The sequence below is a fragment of the Schistocerca americana genome, unplaced genomic scaffold, assembly GCF_021461395.2.
Source record: "Schistocerca americana isolate TAMUIC-IGC-003095 unplaced genomic scaffold, iqSchAmer2.1 HiC_scaffold_303, whole genome shotgun sequence".
In the NCBI taxonomy this organism is placed as follows: Eukaryota; Metazoa; Arthropoda; class Insecta; order Orthoptera; family Acrididae; genus Schistocerca; species Schistocerca americana.
Window position 1 is genome coordinate 57501 of NW_025726020.1, and position 5000 is coordinate 62500.

Here is a 5000-nt window from a genome sequence, read left to right on the forward strand (position 1 = left end):
GAGGCGCAATCGCCCGGAGTTTGGCGAGTAGACGCTTTAGGTGCGACCACCCGTGCTCCCAACTGAGCTTGCCGCTGCCGACAGAGGCCCGGGAGCGTGCTGTCGTGGCATTGCCGGCGGGAGACAACACGCGCCACCTACGGTGACCGGCAGCTCCAACGCCAGCGCCACAGAAGGACAAAAGCCCCACTTGGGTGCCGAAGCGAACTCTCCCAGCACAGCGCACGCGCCAACACGTCCGCACAGCTGCGATACAAACCACCTGCGAGAACCGCAGAGGCGACCGAGCAGCAGACGGCGTCGCGGCGCCGAGCGCCGGGCGGCGGCGCATCCTCAGCGCACACAGTCCTCAATCGGACCAGCACACTGCAGATGTCCACCGCGCTTCGCACCGGGCCCGCGAGGACCTACTTTGGCCGCACGGCGCCGCGTGCAGGGTGCGCCGGCGCGCAGCTGCGCCGCCTGCCGCCTCCGTCGGCCGGCGCGCCTGCCACTGGCCGCCCCCACCAGCCGGCTGTAGCGCGTGCGCCCACGCACCGCGCGGCCAGCACGCCGGGAGGCCCCCCCTCACCGGCCGGGGACGGTCCCACCCAGCCACCGCCGCGTATCGCTTCACACCCAGATGCCATTCACGTTCGTGGGCATGGTGGGTATCGCTGGAACAACCGGTTGGTAGCTCAACCGATCGTCGCCATCACTGATTCACCTCTAGCGAGAACAACCGCACCACAACGGTTTACCAGTTGTTCATTTGCATAACGTCACCAGCAAACGTAGGCGTCCATCGCCATTTGCAAATTCAACGATTGTTGCATGCCTGTGTCAGGTGTCACGACACACTATGTCTGCCCACATACACGCAACAACATGTGCACGCTTCGCGAACACGTGGAAGGTGGCCCCCGTACGTATGCGATGTCCATTGCGCGAACGACTGTCAACCGGCCTCTGTCGCATGTCGCAGATGTGGAACGCAGTGCACCATGCTATCACGGTGTGTGAGAAGAGACGACTACGTCTGACAACACGCGCCACTACATCAACAGACGGCTCATGCTGATCGCCATCCAGGGCATACCACACTGCAATCCAGCTCTTATAGGGAGACGACACGTAGCTGAGTGCACAACATTTGGACCGCATGGTTCGCCGTTGTTGGCGCAGTCGTTGTACGGTCACATGTACCACGATGTATCATTCAGTACATGAGGACCAATGTGCAGTACAGTGTGTGATTTGGACGTACAACATCAGCGGACAGTTGACACAGGCCGTACCACAGCGTAGGCTAAGTGCTTCGCACATGCGAATGCCAATGAACAACTGCAAATGCCAATGAACAACTGCAAAGGGCATTGAGCATGTACGTCCTGCTGCCATCCACATTACAGTGTATAGCTGCAAGGTGTTTAACATGAAGCGATACACTGGGGACCGGGCAGTGCGAGTAGCAAACTATATTGCGGGGGTTGCAGTTAGGCAACACTACACTAATTTAACGCGTCGTATGACAATTACAGAGCAGGTTAAGGCCCAACGTGTGTTGGGTTAAGGCCCAACGTGTGTTGGGTTAAGGCCCAACGTGTGTTGGGTTAAGGCCCAACGTGTGTTGGGTTAAGGCCCAACGTGTGTTGGGTTAAGGCCCAACGTGTGTTGGGTTAAGGCCCAACGTGTGTTGGGTTAAGGCCCAACGTGTGTTGGGTTAAGGCCCAACGTGTGTTGGGTTAAGGCCCAACGTGTGTTGGGTTAAGGCCCAACGTGTGTTGGGTTAAGGCCCAACGTGTGTTGGGTTAAGGCCCAACGTGTGTTGGGTTAAGGCCCAACGTGTGTTGGGTTACGTTAAGGGGCAATGTGGGTTACGTTAAGGGGCAATGTGGGTTACGTTAAGGGGCAATGTGGGTTACGTTACGGCGCAATATAGGTTACGTTACGGCGCAATATAGGTTACGTTAAGGCGCAATATCGGTTACGTTAAGGCGCAATACAGGTTACGTTAAGGCGCAATACAGGTTACGTTAAGGCGCAATACAGGTTACGTTAAGGCGCAATACAGGTTACGTTAAGGCGCAATACAGGTTACGTTAAGGCGCAATACAGGTTACGTTAAGGCGCAATACAGGTTACGTTAAGGCGCAATGCAGGTTACGTTAAGGCGCAATGCAGGTTACGTTAAGGCGCAATACAGGTTACGTTAAGGCGCAATACAGGTTACGTTAAGGCGCAATACAGGTTACGTTAAGGCGCAATACAGGTTACGTTAAGGCGCAATACAGGTTACGTTAAGGCGCAATACAGGTTACGTTAAGGCGCAATACAGGTTACGTTAAGGCGCAATACAGGTTACGTTAAGGCGCAATACAGGTTACGTTAAGGCGCAATACAGGTTACGTTAAGGCGCAATACAGGTTACGTTAAGGCGCAATACAGGTTACGTTAAGGCGCAATACAGGTTACGTTAAGGCGCAATACAGGTTACGTTAAGGCGCAATACAGGTTACGTTAAGGCGCAATACAGGTTACGTTAAGGCGCAATACAGGTTACGTTAAGGCGCAATACAGGTTACGTTAAGGCGCAATACAGGTTACGTTAAGGCGCAATACAGGTTAGGTTAAGGCGCAATACAGGTTAGGTTAAGGCGCAATACAGGTTAGGTTAAGGTACGACATAGGTTAGGTTAAGGTACGACATAGGTTAGGTTAAGGTACGACATAGGTTAGGTTAAGGTACGACATAGGTTAGGTTAAGGTACGACATAGGTTAGGTTAAGGTACGACATAGGTTAGGTTAAGGTACGACATAGGTTAGGTTAAGGTACGACATAGGTTAGGTTAAGGTACGACATAGGTTAGGTTAAGGTACGACATAGGTTAGGTTAAGGTACGACATAGGTTAGGTTAAGGTACGACATAGGTTAGGTTAAGGTACGACATAGGTTAGGTTAAGGTACGACATAGGTTAGGTTAAGGTACGACATAGGTTAGGTTAAGGTACGACATAGGTTAGGTTAAGGTACGACATAGGTTAGGTTAAGGTACGACATAGGTTAGGTTAAGGTACGACATAGGTTAGGTTAAGGTACGACATAGGTTAGGTTAAGGTACGACATAGGTTAGGTTAAGGTACGACATAGGTTAGGTTAAGGTACGACATAGGTTAGGTTAAGGTACGACATAGGTTAGGTTAAGGTACGACATAGGTTAGGTTAAGGTACGACATAGGTTAGGTTAAGGTACGACATAGGTTAGGTTAAGGTACGACATAGGTTAGGTTAAGGTACGACATAGGTTAGGTTAAGGTACGACATAGGTTAGGTTAAGGTACGACATAGGTTAGGTTAAGGTACGACATAGGTTAGGTTAAGGTACGACATAGGTTAGGTTACGGTACGACATAGGTTAGGTTACGGTACGACATAGGTTAGGTTACGGTACGACATAGGTTAGGTTACGGTACGACATAGGTTAGGTTACGGTACGACATAGGTTAGGTTACGGTACGACATAGGTTAGGTTACGGTACGACATAGGTTAGGTTACGGTACGACATAGGTTAGGTTACGGTACGATATAGGTTAGGTTACGGTACGATATAGGTTAGGTTAAGGTACACATTGTTGTAAGGAAAGGTTTAATGGGGGGCGGGGCGGGGCGGCCGGTTTGTTGATTGTGATTATAGTAAGTGGATGCCTGCGGCATCATCTGATTTGCCACGTCAGGATGCACCTTTGGCTCATGACAGGCGGCGCTCTCATTCCATGCTTGTGGCAGACCTGTGTCTTTCATTCCTGCCATTGTTTGTGTGCTGTGAGAGGAGGCAGTATTGTGATGTTGGGTGCACCCCTGTGTAGGACATGTGTGGGTGTTGGTGGCTTGGCTGAGCAATGGTGGTTGTCGGGTGGGTGGGATATTCTGTTTTCTGAGTGGACCTCCCAGTCTGGTTATGACAGTGTGGATTGTCTAATGTGGCGGAGAGGATGCACTGGGTGTTGTTCCATGCTGGTGCTTACATATTGTCTGTGTGCGTGTTACAGGCAGAGAGTAGTGCGTGATAAGGGTGTGTGGCTGACGTGTGGTTGTGATTGTGAGCAGAGTCTTTCAGCATGTATACGGACAGTTGTATACATTATCTGTATTCTGATGGCTCTATCTATTACTAATCAGCGCCGTGTATACGTTTAATCCGGTTCCAGTCGAAACTGTTGTATCTCTGTACATTAGTGACACGGCGAGCCCGCTATGTAGTTACTCGTCTCGGCAGCTTCCACCGGTGTATGGCAAATGATTATAAGGAATCAGTCTAGTCGTCAATACCGATGGTGTGACGTCACATGTCTGGGGTGGGGGACGCTGCGCCCTTCCGGTGGGTCATGGCCTAGAAAGACTCTTCCCACGCAGGGGGGCGTGGACTGTCATTGACTCTTCCAGGTAATATACTTGCCGTACGTTCTTGCGACTGCGAGTGCAACGCTCACCGGTACCGACATGGATGGAGCGCCTCCTAGCTGACCGCTCAGCATCGGCATTCGTACAGAGAGCAACGCGGTCGCGTCTCTAGCTCGTAACTGGTACAGCCCGCAGCTCATGTATAGGGACAGCGGGAATGTCGCATATTGGAGATAACTCTTCATGAAACGCATGTTATAGGGGTGGATTGCACATTGCGACTGCGGGAAAAGTCCGCCGTTCATCCGCTGGAGTTGCGAGTTGGGCGGTTGGAGTGGGGCGCAGGTGGAGTGATTGCCGGTCCACGATTTCGTGCGGCAGAGGCGCTGGCGTTGGGGTGCTGTGGTCGACAGAGGACGCAGGCTTTGTGGGTGGGGTCGAAAGATGGGCACTGTGGGCCCATCGATGTCTTGGTCGGCTTGGCGTCTCATAGATGGCGGTATCGTCGTTGCAGGACGTCATGCCGCGGGAGACCTACAGATGGCGCTGTGTTTTGTGGTGCGCTCGACATGGCGGACGTAGTGTTGTCAGATTCGCATAGATGGAGGTATTGCATG